The 17033-nt window shown below is 37.8% G+C and overlaps 1 protein-coding gene across 3 annotated transcripts in view; it reads left to right on the forward strand.

Moving 5' to 3' along the window:
- The window catches only part of GRID1 (glutamate ionotropic receptor delta type subunit 1), a 507351-nt gene that overhangs the window by 368441 nt on the left and 121877 nt on the right, over positions 1 to 17033 (forward strand). The gene's annotated exons all lie outside the window — the stretch shown is intronic.

Here is a 17033-nt window from a genome sequence, read left to right on the forward strand (position 1 = left end):
CCTTCCAGGAAAGCAGGGCTTATCACATGTCACAGTTTCTCGGGGAGACAAATGCAGTCACTCCAAACTTCCCCTCTTTTTAGGTCAGCTTTTATCACTGTGCATGACGCATAACGGTACGGGACATCCCTTTGGTTGAGATGAGGTCAGCTGTCCTGGCTGTGTCCCCTCCCAGCCTCTTAGCAGGGCAGCGCAAGGAGCAGAATAGTCCCTGGTTCTTGTAAGCACTGCTGAGCAACAACTAAAACACTGGTGTGCTATCACCAATCATCAAAAATCCAAAATGCAACTTCGTTCAAGCCTCTGTGAAGAAAATTAACCCAGCCAAAAACATAACACCTCTCATTTAAATTATGATTTCTTCTGCCAAGATACTCATTAAAGCTGTTGCAGTACTTTTCTCCCAGAGGAAAAAAAAAAATAAGATCTAATGGAAATCTTTTAATGAAAACTGATAACTGCTATCTGACTAGTCTTTCTTCTAGGGCTGGCCTAGCACTTACTGCAAACAAAAAAAAAAAGACTAATTTCAGTAGATTTCTGATCAAAGCACTGATGTCTAAAGGAGGTCATTTATTCAGGATGCATCTCCCCTTATATTGAGTAGAACTAATGAAGTAGCATAAAAGACTCTCCAAAACATCCTCAGTTCAAGTCTTGGAGAAGGCTGTAAAAGTACCCTTTGAGGAGCAGGTTGGTTACTGTGTAATAAAGGCTGCACAGAAAGCGTTGCAGCTGTGGAAAATGGCACACAAACCAACCAGGCTCCCAAAGCTTGGGAATTGTGGTGGATTGTGCTCCAGTGTTTGTTCTGAAGTATTACATAGGGCATAACAATGCCATGGAGAGGCATTTCCCAGTGCTCTCTTAGCTCTCCCCACAGCTACTGCTCTCTTCAGAAAAGAGTTCAGTTTCAATTATTGCTCTTTTGCACCAAAGAAGGCTCCCAATGTTGACTCTGCTTCCTCAGCTCAGAGGAATATGTGGCACAGAGGATTTCAGAGTCAAAGACGTGGCTGGGACAGAGGAGGAAGGTATTTCTATAATGGAAGCTTCTAGAAGCACTTTGGTGCTGCAATTCATTGTCCGTTCTATTAGAGGATGCAAGCTGTGATAAAGCTGACAGGGCTGCTTTGCTCTGAAAATACTGTGTGGTTTTGACCCTGCACCTTTGATACATCAACATGGGAGGTGTGTTGATTCCTTGTTCCTAATTTTTCCCTCTACCCAGGCTTGTCATGAGATCACTCAAGGAGAAAAGCTTGTTCAGATTGATCGGAAACTGTTTATCATTTTTTTCCATCTTATTCCTACTATATATGATATGTATCATGTAACTTAGGGTGACATAATTACTTAGATAAAGGATAATTTGGCAAACATTAACATATGTAAATTTGAAAGGGTGATTTTAATGAGACCAATTAGTCATACATTTAAAATCCAATTTGCATTAAAAACATGGCTATAAAAATTTGAGCCCAGTTTTCAATTGCGGTCACTTTACTTTAAACTTCAAAGTTTCTTTGATTTTTTTTTTTTTTTTTTAATCAGATGGATGTTTGTAACTTTTTTTTTCCCCAATTTCCTCATTTTCTCTGGTAGTAGTTCAAACAGCGATAAAAACAAGACATCTCAGTTTATTTCAGTTATTACCACAATTATTCATCTGAGACAGGTTTTGAGACTTCCATGGCAATGGGATGGGATGGAATAGCAAAGTTTAGGAGTTTTTTTACAGCAGTCTCCCAAGCTGCTCAGGCATGTAACTCAAAACAGGACTTAGGCAATTAATCATCAGTTATTAAATAAACGTTCAAGTTGAGTAAATTGTGCTTACTAGTCAGAGAATGATTCAAGTCTTTGTGAAGCCTGACAAAATTGTAGATATCCTAGCTGATTTTAAGTTAGATGAACAAAACTACTTAAAATCCAGCACAGAATCATAGAATAGCTTAGGCTGGGGGAAGGGGGGAGAGGGAGGCCTTAAAGATCACCCAGTTCCAATCCTTGCCATTAGCAAGGTTACTACTCACCAGATCATCTAGCCAGAGCCCCTTCAACCTGGCTACCAGAGATGGGGCATCCATAACCTGTTCCACTGTCTCACCATCCTCTTAGTTAAGAATTTCTTCCTAACATCTAACCTAAATTCCCCCTCCTTTGGTTTAAAGCTGTTTCCCCTTGTTCCATCAATTCCATCCTGGGACTACATTTGTTAGTCCCTTTTAATCCACCATGGATTTCAGTCATGAAATTTGAAATGAGAGCTATGTTGAAAAGCCAGATGTTGTTTTGGTTGTTTTCTGTTATATTGTTTTTTGAGCAGTGATCATTTTTCTGATGATTTCTTGGCACTTGGCATGGATGGCAGTTGTATCTTGTGTTAGAGGTTACTTGGAGGGTATGTGTGTACGTATGCATAGTTTTATACATAAATAAAACTATGTATCTGCAGTTATGCTAAATGAGAATTGAGGATTGCAAAGGCAATGGGCAGAAGGGATAGAAAGTCATTTTGCAAGCTGATTGTCTTGGCTTTTGAAAGCTAGAGAGAACTTTATTACCTGTTCATTTCTCACAGCACAGTTTCAGGTGGCAAGAGGTTACAGTCCTTGAGAACATGTAGGGTGAGAGCTGTTGCCTCCATCCCCAGCATAGAGACAGAGCTCTCTGAGCAAGGTTTGAGTATATCAAGAAAAGCGGTTGGAGTAACCAGAACTGATGAAAAAAGCTTGGGTTTGAAATTGAAGTCTTTTTTTAATATACCTTATTAAGCTTACACAGAAAATAAGGAAACACACAATTGCCAATTTCTGTCTTTCCTTCTAAGAAGAGCAGGAAAATCTGGTGCAGGTTTTTGTGCAGCTGCTGTAGACTCTTCAATCTGTGTGGGAAGACAGTAGGAAAAATGTGTTACGTGGTATATGGAGAGAGGAAAAAGTTTATATTTGTAGAATTTATCTAGAGATAAGGGCAAGCAGTTCTATCTGTGTCTTGGCTTCCAATGGAGGAAATAGCTTGTGAGGATTTCCGAATGAGGACTGGTTATATACGTGTAATTAATTTGGGAAATAAATCTTTCTCAGAAATACACAGTATGGAGTAGGTAAGGAAAGGCAAAATAACAGCATAGGTAGTGTGCTGCAGTCTTTTCACTTGACTGAGAGCTTTTTGTTTCAGCTGTGCAGCACAGATAGCTGAGTAATGCCTTGCGATCATTGAAAGGGGCAGGAAGAAGTCAGCTGACAGTCAGCCAAGACACAGATATTAGAGAGAAGAACTGAATAGACTTAATGAAAAGAAACAGAGAACAATCGGAGGTTAGGGAAGGTGATGTTTGAGCACGGTATGTAGACTGCTGTGTGAGGCAATTTGCACAGAACTCACTCATGTGGTATCTCATTTGACACAGTTAACTGAAGTGGTGAAATGTGCTTTCGAAGGCAAGGCAATAGCAAATCTAGCGGGTAAATGGCTTCTAGCCACTTGTCCCAGAAGCACTGCCTTGGGTGGGAAACACATTGTTCTCCCAGATGCAGACCAATGATTACAGAAAAATGTGCATATTTAAACCTCTTCAAAAATTACTTTCCTCCTCTGTCCTATTATTCCTAAAGCCATAGAAGCGAGCGATTACATGAAACACCAGCAGAAGAGAATCAAATTGTGTGGTCTAATGATTTATATTGTTTTCCAAGGAAACATCTAATTGACCCCCTCCCCCCCCCCAAAAAAAAAAAAGTTCTGCATAGGAGGAGCCCAACTTAAATATCATTGGCCAAAACATATGCAAACATTTCTTCGTTAGCAAGCCAACACACAGATCTTGTGCTCTAGATCACACAGGGCCCTGAATGGTTACAACAGGTCGGCTTGTCTCCTGAGAGTCAGTCTTGCACTGTTCATGCAAAATCCTGCTTGAGATGCCACGGTGGGATGTGATTACCACAAACTGCTCTTGCTGCCATGAAAGGAAGAGCAGGCATACTGCACAAACATTGAGCAGAGCAGAAGTTGCTCTCTCTCATCCTGCCAGTCAGCAGCCAGACCCCAGGCCTGCAGGCCGCAGCTGTCACTGTATGTACTCGTGTTCGTTGTATGTGTGAAAACGTTTATAATGTTTTATTTCTTGTTATTTATGCTCAATTTTGCAATAGTTTTGTGTATTTTATTTCTGGCTTGTATTTACACAATTTGATTCTTGTATATACGTGTTTGTGTCTTTGTGTGTGTATATATTTGCATGCACACATAACATGGAGGTGGTTGTTATTGTGCATCAAACTTGAGGAAGATTTGTCCTAGAAATGTCTGAAAAATCCAGAAGTCACTTTTTCAGAGTCTCTGTCCAGTATGGTATCAGTACAACTGTGTTTAAAATAACCTTTCTGCTTGGCGATGTCTCTGGCCATTCTGTAGGCCGTTACTGCCTCCCTCATGGGTGAGAGCATGGCTGCCTCTTTCTTCCCCCACAACTTCCTTTTCTTGCTCTGTGCCCCTACTGCTGTACCCCTTGTGTGCACCCGTTTGTGTAGATGTCTGTGGGAGAACGCCCACACAAGTGCAGGCACATATGCATGCAGACATGTCTGTCTGCTAAGAGAGGGACATGGTAGTTCTGGATCGCAGCCAGACTGTTTGGCTGTCAGCTTCAGATTCATGGAGGAAAAATCCTTCTGTCTTCTGGCATTCAGCTGAAAACAATCAAACCCCAGGCTTATTAGTAGCTGCAGGCATGAGACAATAGGATATAATTTGCAAGTGCAAACTCATAGTGGTATTCTTGTAAGTAAAGGTTTGGTTTTCAGTTTGAGTGATGTAATAGAGATGGCAGAAAGAAAGAAAGGCAGATCTATGGGACAGCCAAGTATACATATCTTCACAGTACTCGTCAAATAGCGATATTATATAGGATGATTTTAAAAATGCATCTGTGGTGAAGACTTGAAGATTATTAACAGAATGTCTCCAAATTTGCTTTGTCTTTTTCTTCCTCTGGAGCAGAAAACAGCAGGTTCAGCACAGAGTGTATTACTACTACAATATTATATTTTTCTTCTTGTCCATTCTTGTGAAAACTCACCCTATAGCATCTTGGAATTCACTAGTTTAGAACTTGTGATAACCTCATTTGAAAACTCACACGTGTTTCTTTGGGTCTTTTTTTTGTTTTACTTTGTGGGTTTTTTTCTTCCTAGAATTCTGACTTTCAAGGCTGAGATTTCTTTGCTTATATTTAACATGTTTTTGTTTCTAATAGATATTTTCTGTAAGGACCTGTTAAATTAGTTACTTTACTCTGTCATTTGCACTGTTTCTTAATATAAGCTTCTAAATCCATCAATTCTGGAGGATTTGAAGCAGTATTCCTAAAACAGAAGATTCTGAGGGATGAAATCTTGTCCCCATTGGCTTGAATGGAGCTAGTATTGATCCTATATTACATTATTACTTCATGAACCATATGGTTTATAAGAAATATCTTTTCTTTTTTGTGAGCCAAGTTCTTCATAGCTGAAGTAATCGGTCTTTTTCAGACCTAAATTCAGAAAATAGCAACATTCAAGCTTTAGTAAATAATAAATATTATGGCAGACAGTTATCAGAATGGTAAAAGATTGCTGTTTTTTGTGCTTAATGCTAGATAAAATGAGAACTCCTTAATCTTTTAAAAACAATTTGGATTTGGAAAAACAAATTGCATTGAAGCTGACAAGTTCCAAGCTTTCCAAGTCCCAGGAGATGCAATTTGAAACCTCTGATATATTAGGACTTTAATGTCTGAGTTCCTAGTAGAATCGTAAACTCAAAATTAACTCTTCCAGCTCTACTGTAGCCTCTAATGCATAAAGTATATATTTTGTGCCTGTATCAGAAAACCATGAACAACCAACCTGCTGGTTGGTTTCTGCACTGCCTCAGAGTTGTAAGATGAGGAATGAGCTCCTGCTTACTTGCTCCCATCCCCTGAGAACAGAGGCCACAGTAAAAAAAAAAAACAACAATGTATATATAGATAGATAGATAGATGTGTGTATATATATATATGTATTCCATAATTGCTTTTATAAATTAATTATGCCCTCTTAAAATTGAGTTGGCTATATTTTGACCTGCTACTGTTGTTATTGAAGTGAATTCAGAACCTCACCATAATACTTAAAAATCTTTCTCAGTCAAGACATATCTGATCCTATTTGTATCAGTTCTTTTTTCCAGCATCTCCAAGTGAACTTAGCAGTTGTGATGGTGTTTATCCTCCTGAGGTACTTAAAATAGTACTTGAAATACAGCTAGCTTATTCTCTTATTGTTCTGCTCTTAAGTATACTATCCAAACTTAAGCTCAACTTCCATGCCACTGGTTACTGCAGGAACCTCCCTGGTGTCATTAATACTTTCTTGCTCTACTGACACTTCAGCTGTTACATCTTAGGGTCAAACTGTTCATGGGAGCACAAATTGGTAGAGTGGAGAATAAACCTCTAATAAGCCTCTTGTGTATTCCTAACTGGTGAAATCTCAAATAATAGCAATGTTGTGGATTTTTTTGCCATTCTCTGAATGCGTGACCTTATTTTTCACACTATTTCACCATAATTGTGTTATCTGGATTGAGAAGTCATCATCTTTTCAAACATTCTCTAAGTACCTCTGCATTTTTCATACTTTTCTCAGGAAACTGGGACCATTTCCTTCAACAGTATTCTTCAGAATCACTGCTGATAATATCAAACAAACATTTAAAGCTCTTGGTTTAAAAGGAGTATCTGCTGAGAAAATGGGCTAATATAAAGTTTTAAATCTGAGCATAGCTGAGGAAATTTGGAATTACTTCAAGGTCCTCCATTACGAAGCTAGCAGTCTGCGCTGTTCTTAGTCTTATGTAACTCATGATCACACTATCTAACAAGAACACTATAATGTACTTTATTTTTTTGTGATGGATAGGCTGCTTTCTTTAGCTTTCTTACTTGTATGGATGGGATAATGGAAGTCAGTGGTTAAGGATGCTATATCACAAGAAGATATGCTCTAATTTAAAGAAAAATGTAATTTTCACTTCTTTTTCCCTCTGGATTTGTACATCATAATTTGAACACAAATCTGTGTTTCATCTAGATTTTACCTCAGAAACAATGAGGAGAAAATTACAGTTGTTAAAATGCTAAAAGTGATTTGCTTTCAATAACAGAATCAAGGAGTAATCTGTTATGAATGCTCTTTTCCCTGGAGTTGGAAGATAAGCTGTTGCTCCAGACAGTGTAAAGAAGTTCATTCTCAGAAACCCATTTGTTTATAACTTTGCAAGCACTAGGCAAGCTTCTGTAAGACAAAGTGGAAATTGCTTCAAAGGGTGGAATATATATTCTTAATTTACTTTTCTGTACTCTCTTGAATAACTTTGCAAACATTTAGGAAAAGTAAATATGGTTTTTTTTTTTAGTCAATCTGTTCAAGTCACGCTATTGTGTATGTATATATATGTGTGTATATATATATATATGTTACTGTATATAACATCCTTGCTGTCAAAGATTTTGCCAGCTGATAAAGACTGGCAGCAATGAAGTGGCAGCCACATGGGCTCAAATGCATCTCTACAAGATTTGAGAAAGTGTGAATGTGAAACATCGAGCGTTATGACTTAAATAGGTGCACAAATATTCACCATTTGGAAGAGAAATCTGTAAATGAAGCTGAACTAATCAGTATCTACCTCTCAGCAGTGTGTGCTATGTAGACAGAGCTGAGGGACTGTTGTTTTTGCTTACCTGTTTGCAAAGCCTTACATTTGCATTAAGGTGGTGTAAAGGGAGAGTTAGCTCTTCCATTATTTCTCACCAAGAGTTTCTTTCCTCCTAGTGCAGACAGTGAGTTATCAGTTGACCAGTACATAAGAGCCTCATGCAGTATAAAGAAAGACAAAATTCTTTCTTGCTGGCAGACCTGATCAGTAACTCTTCTCTTGTTAAAGGTGATCTTTCTCTTCTTTAGTGCTCGCACAGCCTGTGGCACTGTTTGTGCATGTGAAACGCTCTATAACTGACAAGAAGGTCTTCACATCTGTAAGGATTTTACTTTATTTATGTATTTATTTTGCAATTTAAAATAGGAGCGCTGCAAGCAGAAAAGGACTGGTTTGAAAGTGATTGTTTGAGGCTGAGGCAAGACTCTTGTTGTCCTCTCTTCTTTAAAATCAGGCAGTATTTTTAAGTAATTTAAAGAGAAGTGATGTTCTATAACTGAGCAGCTAAATAAAGTGGGTAATGGACAGGATTTGATGTGGATGTAGTTTTCCAAGTTTTCCAAACAAAACAAAGTTTCTGGAATTTACAAAGAGCGTAACCTCTGTAAAATACCTGCCTTGAATTACGATTGGCAATGTTATGAAAGAGGCTGTAAACCATCATTAAAACCCTAAACTCATGAGAATCAGAGAGATCTTCTGACCCTGTAGTTGATTCCTCAAGTTTAGAGTTTGTGCCATGATACACGATCTTGGGAGTTTTAGCTACCCATGCTGTCACAAGATGAAGTATACTTTTAAAAGAGGAAATTGAGAATGTAAATTTTGCCACTGTTTTCTGTTGTGTGTATGTTAGAAAGCTAAGAAGTTTGCATCTCTTTAATGACATGGTTACCATCTGCTGTTTAAATCTACAAAAAAAACATGTTCTTCGCATCATGTATGTGCAAGCTGAAGTTTGGAGCTTAAGCTATGCTGAGTAGAGCAGTGAGTATACTGAGTATGAGAGTGGTGGTATGCATTGAAATGTATTAGCACTGGCTGTGGAATGGATGCTTGTTTTTAAAATAGAGAGCAGTCACCTATGCTGATACTTCATTTGCAGAGGATCTGTGGCTGATGAACCATTTTCAATCTTATTCAGTTGAAAATGAAGTCTAGTCAACTCCATGTAGGTTTTCCAAACAAGAAGAAAACTTAAAACACTGAAGTGTTTTAGATTTCTTCTGTTCATGGGGAATGGGGAATACCAAAGCAAACAGAAAAAAACTGGAATGCTGACGAGTTTAATTTGTTCTTTGTAGTTTGACCTTTTCAGGAATATCTTTGTTAACAAAACATCAAAAAAATTTCTCTAGAAAAATGAGGCTTTTTTAAATAGAAGATAGATTAACAAATCTGTTACCTTCAAAAAGAAATTCAGTATCTAAGTGAGAAAAATTAAGTCTTTTTTAAAAAGATTCCAGAGCATCTTTCAAAGTCAGCTCAGCATGAGAGTTTGGTAAAATTTTAAGGTTTTGGAGAGGTTATATTCTGTAGTTAACATTAAATTTATGTCTTTACAGAAATACTGCTTCCTGACAGCTCTGCAATTATCCAGTGTCACCACTGTGCCAAACAGTTAAATGGTCAGTGGTTAACAAGTTTATAAATAGTATTTGATGCTTGAGCTTTGAAAAGTAAATTCTTACTGAATGCTATTGGAAGAACTCCATACACAGTATTTTACTTCCATGTACGATTCAGTAGAAAATGCTGTAAATGGTGTATGGGGCTGCTGAATCACGGCCTGAACCTCTGATTGATCACCTGAGGCGAGCAATGAGTCAGCCATGGGAGCACGGGTGAAGGCACATCACCTGTGCTGCAGGAAGGGGTGGAACCTGGCTCCACCTCTCCTAGACCCATTTAAGAGCTGACTGCCAGTGGGGAAGGATCTCTTCTGGAGATCCACTCCATTGGAGTTCATCTCGCGAGCCCGGGACTGGGTGAGTGACTTTCTCTCATTACTCCAATAAAAGTTATATTAGCCAAGCTCCTGGATATATATATATAAAAAAAAATATATATATATCCATCTGTATATCTATTGACTATACACTATCTGTGTATCCATTGATTATACAAATGGAATGCAAGAGAGATTGAATATAAGCATTACCTATAAAAAGTGAATAAGAATAAGCAGAAACCCAAGATGGTTAAGTGATTAAAATAATAGGCAATGTCATCTTTTTTACAGTAGTTAATAAGGAACACAGCCATGTAAGCAGGAGATGTTGCTGTGCGTGGTTTCTCCTCTCTTCCTTGTCATTTTCCCTTTTCTTCATCATTTCTCTTGATTAAGATTAAACTTCTGGGTAGCTTTCTTCAGTATATATATACTGAGTATATATATATTTTTTACCACCTATGACATGTAACAGGAAACTAGTGCGATTTTCAGTTACATTATTATTATATTTCCGTTTAGGTTATTATCAAGTCATAATGTAAAAAAAGTCACATGCATCCTCTAATCAGCATTCGTGTACTGTAGGAGTGTGTACTAAAAGCAGGGGAAGGTCTGGATCAAGTTTACTCCTGTTTGCATGACATGCCTTATTAGGAACTTGGAAACAGTTCTCTCAGTTGTTGGAGTGCAGGCCAAGGATGAAGTAATATATGCAGTTGGTGATGAAGAAACGTGGATGTTAAAACACCATTATTGATGGCTCCTGTTGTACTATATGGAAAATAGCTGTACCGTTGATGTGAGATGGTGATCACTGGAAGATACGTACTCAGCTTGCTATGTGTTTTTTATCAGTGTGCACATCTCTACGAAGATCTTCAGTAAAGGAAGTGTATTGAACTTTTGACCAAACTTTTCAATGGAAGGACAAACTCTTCATAAAGAATTTCAGTCAGAAAGGGTCAGGCTCAGTGAATTTTCTTATTTGAAAAAATATGTCATGGAGCCTTTTTAAATTACCATTTCTCATTTAGAGAAGGAAGAATTTCATATTTGTTTGAAATGACATTTAAAAAATTTAATTAACCTGTATTAAAAAGGAAAATGTAAACATACATTCCTAATACAGCTTATTGGAAGTGAGATCTTTTCTTTTCAAAATTCAGAGTCCAGATTGTCTCGCTGTCATGCTTTTGAGTTTGGATGTAATACTAAGGCCTGGAAAGCTTACTAATGGCAGTGCTACCATTCAGCATTAAAGACTATTCGGTTTGGAGTATTCCTCACAACATTATAAATATTGTAAGTAGATTAGACTTGTCTGATGTTTTTCTTTGCATTTAAAAAAAAAATACTTCATTATAGCTACTAATGCTTACTTTACTTATTTTTAATTTTTTAAGCTTTATAGGAATTGTGTTTCTCTGGAAACACTGAGCAAAGAGATACTTAAAATGAAAAACAAAGAAAGTTTGTAACGAATTGCAGGAATCTCAGTTACTCTCAAATCTTGTTCATCTGTGAAGCTTTATTCCCAATGCAAACGAGTCCTGAACATGAACAACTGTTTTATTAGATAGACTTTCTAAATATAAATCGAGTATCTAAGGGATATAGACTGAGCCCACCTGCTCTGCCATAATGGACTTTCCCATATCTTCTGTCTTGACTTATTTATATCCAGGGCATACACATAGCTTCTTAGATAAACACTTTGCACTTTGATAGTATGGAATTAATTACTGACAGGTGTATTCCATTACCAACTTGGTTGTGTCTTCTTTGGAATATAAACCAGTTATCTGATACCTAGGTTTTTGGGTGCCTTTTTTTCCATCTAAACTAAGAAGAAACACTTTTTGAAATGTAAGTCTGTTTCCTGCTAACAAAAGTCTGCAACTGGAGCTAGACTTGTCTCAGAATTACAGAGTGGATTTCAAAATGGTCCTGAAAACTTTGCCTTATTTTTTTTTTCTTTTTGTGAGAGGAATAGTAGTAATAAAAGACTGCACTTAAATCCTTCCTCCAAGGATGTGAAGAGAAAATATAAAAGCTGCTTTTGGAAGCGGGTCGCTGAGTTTAGCCTTGCTTGGGACAATAGGAGCTGGAAACAGTTTTCTTTTGAAACCTATTCAGTGGCAAATGTAAAATGAGCAGGTAATAAATTGTAAGGGTAGTGAATGATATCTTTTAAAACATTTGCAAAGAGCTGAGATTTAGTCAAGATTACTTCCATGAGCCCTTCTTCACTTACTGTTTCATTATGAATAATAAATACATTAACAACAAAGAAAAGTTTATCAGTCATTGTCCTACTGGCCACTTTAGAAATACGAAGAAGGAAAAAATGACAAAGGCCTTCAGATGAGCCAGTACTTTGTGATATTTGCCAATGATGCTTTCTCTCTTTTTTTTTTTTTTCCCTTTCTTTCTTCTTAATATTCCATATTAATAAAGCTGACCCTGGGCATTTCTTAGTCTCTTCACTCACAGTTCTCATCCCAGAAAAGGACTTGGGTCCCCAGCTGTGACTCCCTGCAGATCTGTTACAGGTCTCCAGTCTCTCCTCGGCTGTAAACATCCCAAATGCTGCTCATTGGCAGTCTGTCCATCTTGCTGGGGCCTGCAGTGGGGCTGCAAGGTGGAAAGCAGCTGCACAGTAGGAGTTGGTGGAGGAACCTAATTGCTGGTGTTGGGCATCACAGAACTGAGTGTCAGCACCTAACAGACTTTGATGCTAGTGGCAGTTGGTTCTCCATGAAAAGAGTTAAGAGTTGAATACTCCACTATTCATGGTAGAACCATTCCACAAGAGTCTGGAGGCAAAAAACCTACGAAGTCCCTTGACTTATTCAGCCTAGAGAGGAGTAGAATGATGGGACAACTCATTGTGCCCTACTCATGGGGAGGAGTGGAAGGTCAAGCGCTGATCTCCTTTCTCTGATGACCAGTGGTAGTGCTTGAGGGAATGACATGGAACTGCGACAGGGGAGGCTCAGGTTGGATATCAGGAAGAATGTGATCTGGTGCCAGAACAGACTCCCCAGGACAGTGGTCACAGCACCAAGCTTGCCAGAATTCAAGATTCTGGCCAGTATTCTTAGTCATATGGTCTGAATTTTTGGGTGGTGCTTGTTTGGAGCCAGTAGTTGGATTCAGTGATATGTATGGTACCCTTCCAACTTGAAATATTCTATTTTCTACTAGTCTATTTCCTGTTCTATCTGTCAATGCCCCCAAGCTAGATTCTCCATGTTGCAGGTGTATCTGCACTCTACCTCTAGCTGTAATTAGTCTTAAAACTCTGCTTTTGTTTTCTTTTAGTGTCTCTTGGGACACTTTCCAAATGATTTTACAGCTGTGAGCTCACCACTTCTCACTTGATTTTTATTTTTTATTTTTTTTCCCTTGGAAGCTGTGATGCTCTTTATCCCCACCATTACAGTGAAAGAATGAACAATATCCTTTCCTGTTTTGATATCCTTCCTGGCAAAACACACACTGCTTCTTTTCTGTCACAAATTTCAGAATGACAGCCCTTCCTTCTGGAACTGTAGAAACAACAGGACCATTTGTGTTTGCCATCTTCAGCTGTCACTGAAACATGATTTTCCCCTCTCTATTTGGACACTCATCTGCTTCTCACCCTCTAGGTTGTGTCTAGACACTCATCCCCATGATCCCTTCTACAAAACCAGCTCTTTACTCTTAATGCTAAGGTGCTGACCCTGGCAAAGCAGCCAGATACTTTAGGAAATATCCTTCTCTGTTGCTATCTGCTTGGAAATGTTCTTGGTTTCAGATTTTTGGAAAAGGTCAGGATTGGATTGCATCTGGTTTGCTTGTTTTGTTTTCTGCAGAATGGCTTTGTTTCTGAACAATGTTGTATTTGTTGCAAACCTTCCTCACTTCTCTCTTTAATTCTACAACTAACAAGCAGAGTTGCTTCCTTTATAAAGCAATGTAAATATTTGTTATCCACGAATATTTTGAATAAAATAGATGGATTTTTAGCAATGTATTATTTCAATTTATAAATTTAAAAATAAACAGAACTGTCTACGTGAAAATATCTTTGATCATATTTGTGAGCAATATATTTTTAACATTGGTTATAATTTCTCAGCAGAGAGCATTAGCAATAGAAAGGAAATAGGGAGAAACAGAAGATCGAAAGACAAACATTGAGATTTCAGATCCTGTTTTAACAGTCATCTACATTCACTGCTCTCTTTCCCCTCTTCCCAGTCTGGCAGAGTTCTGCTAGTATCTTTTATATGTTGTCATGAATATGGTTCATCAGCTGAGTTTTAAATCTTTGAGTTTGGGTTCTGTATTTTAACATCTGGTTGTTGAAATGTGGCTGGGGAGGAAGAAGGATGTGTAGCCTCCCAACTCTTCTTTTTTCCAAACTTCTGGAAGCTACTTACTAGTCTAAGATTAAAGAAATATGGATGCACTTTAATTTCCAGTGTACTGTTTATCTCATAAGCAGATTAGAAATGTTGTGAGGCATTATTCTCAGACTCTCTATACATAGTCAGTATATAAAGAAATAGCTGTTTTTGTACATACATTAGTATGTTTTTCACCAAAGAGCCCATATTTTAGCAATTAATCCTGCTACAATCTATTTCAGAGGTTTTCCTCAGCTGCAGCAATGAGAGATTCCTAGCCTGCTTTCTTTAATAAAGGATGCATTTATGAAATAGACTGTAATAGGTTTTTCAGGATGTTTTGTAGAGAATTCTGAATGGTTTGAGCCAAAAGCTTAAGCAAATGACAAGATGTTGAACAGCTTGAATATTTAAATTCTAATTAAAAAGGAATGACCATAATCTCCCCAGTAAAGATACTTTTTCCTTTTTAATGAACAAGAAATTACATAGATTCAAACATACATAATATATATTTATTTGGAGAATTCTGAAGGATTTTGTGTATGATATCATATGTGTCTAAGACCCTGGTTTTCACACTCTTTAATTTCCGTGGGCCTCTGGCAGTGAATACACCTCCAACACATCAGTGCTATTGGAAGGCTGAAATCTTCGCGATCTCGTTCAGCCGTTCCTTTTAGGATATGGAGGGGTTCTTTAGGGCAACTCTGTAAATGTGGCTCAAAATTTGAAACATAGGTTTTTTTCCTCCTCTCAGTGTGTCTGGTTTTAGAATACAGCTTCATGGAATACAGCACAGCTCTAAACAGAAGGTATTTATAGACTTTTAAACCTGCCTACCTCTAGTTATGTTTCTAAATGCAGTTATGTTTCTAAATGTTTCAGGCTTCTAGAGTGAAGAGCCATTGACTTTTGCACGGGATGCTGAATGGACTAGCACTCTTTTGGCTAAAGATAAACTCTGAGCATCCTAAATTTAGTCAATCTCTTTTGAAAACCTTGGCCCATTCTCAGAAGAATGAGTTAGAATAATTCATTTGAAATTCCCTGGCTATTTCAGCACCCCCGACTTAATATTTATTCATACAAATCGCTCACTGTTGCAGATAACTCACAAAACGTAGCCAATGCAATAACTCTGCACCTGAGCATTATTTAGTTCTGCTTTGCTAATGTTGGCAGCACTTTGTTTTTCCTCTGTACATTACTACACTGGGCTATTTTGGCTATGTCTGAAGAACATGTTAGAGGGAAGAATGGAGAGAAAATCTACAAGTTTTGTTATGATTAGCTTTCGTAGCAGCTACAATTCTTCAGTTAAGGGGTCAGTTTAATTTTCTTGCCAATTTAAAAGAAATGCTAAGTAGGCAATTAACCAAAGGAGACAATTTTTTCACTGCAAACCGAGGAGAGGATTATCTTGTCTCTAGCAGTTCTCATCTACTTTGACACCAGGGATAGTTACATTCCCCATTATGCTATTTATGATGCTGCTGAGAAATAGTGTGTCCTGCCTGTGATGATTTTTCTCCTTTGACTTCTTTTTGATTTTTCTTTAAGGATTCTTGTCTTTTTAAAGCAGTATTTCACCTTGTGGACATAAGAAATAGATTGAGACCCGTGTATTGCCCAATGTTTTTTCTCTTGTTTATGTAGACTGAATAACAAGTAAAGTTTTAAAACGCTGTTACTTAAGTAAGTAATTTACATGATTTTTTTTTTTAAACATAGTATTAATGAAGAGTGATGTTAAAAATGTTGATGTTGGCTACTTAGCCAGCTTTGTTTTGTTTTCTTGCTAGGATCAGGTATTCCCTTTGTCTATATTAAGGACAGCTATCTTGTCATTGCAACTCAGCCTTGTAAATCATGGGCGTTTATGCTCAGCCAGTCCTCTGGAGTCAGTGTCATAAGAGAAGGTGACTCATCCTATCTGATGCAAAATATCTGAGAGGCTTATTATGCAAATGTGTTTGGAGAGGAAGGTGGTTGATGCTGTTCCTTCCCAGCCCAGCCACAGTCTATAGAGCCTCTCACTATCAGTGCAGTTCTTTTTGAGGCCACAAAGAGTGATCATGGCGCTGAAATTATCCAGGTTACAGTGATTCATAGGGCAATTTATAACATGGTGTAAGAATATCTGCCCAATAAATAGGATTGTATTGGCATAGAAGAAGAAATGCAGTGACATGAAAAACTGGTTTTGTGTAATGAACTGCCTCCTGAAATACGAGTGTGTGCTGGGACTGTCTCATTTTATTAGGTGAGCTGAATCCACGCTAGTTTTTTAACTGAGTGTTAAGCAGGACATTAGCAATATCATAATCACTGTAGTGTACACCTCTTGATCCTCGATTTAGTTTTGAGACTACAGAATAACTTACCTCTGTTAAGCAAAAGGGACAATTAGAAACTTCCACGTACATTACCAAATCTTTCTACCAAGGTCCTCATTACTGGTAGAGACTGTTGCGCTGGTGGTCTTTTCCAATTTTACCTTCCTAGTGAGCCATGAGGTCTATCTGTTGGCTGATAAATATGCTGTCTGATGAGATGAACTGTTTATAATATGAAATCATTATCCAAGTCCATACCAGGAAGCTGGAGAAAGTGTCCATGCAAATCATAACTTTCTCTTGGGTCTTGCTTAAATGTGAAGAGAGGATGACTCATACGAGTGTCTCTTGAGTGTCTCGGAGTGGTGTTTTTAATTAAATAGGTTAACTAAAGTTAAATGAACAGAGTTGTAATAAGGCAGAAGTAATATATTTGGGAGGCATGTTTAGAAGAAAACCAGCCTATAGGATTCATTCTGTATAGGTCTCTCTGAAAGTAATGCCTGTTATTTTCTCTCCATGAGAAACGACAATAGCTACAACAGCTACGTAGAGCACAATAGCACTTCTTTGTAGATCAAATTCAGTGAC

Source organism: Meleagris gallopavo, chromosome 8 (genome assembly GCF_905368555.1).
Source record: "Meleagris gallopavo chromosome 8, MGAL_WU_HG_1.1, whole genome shotgun sequence".
Classification (NCBI taxonomy): domain Eukaryota; kingdom Metazoa; phylum Chordata; class Aves; order Galliformes; family Phasianidae; genus Meleagris; species Meleagris gallopavo.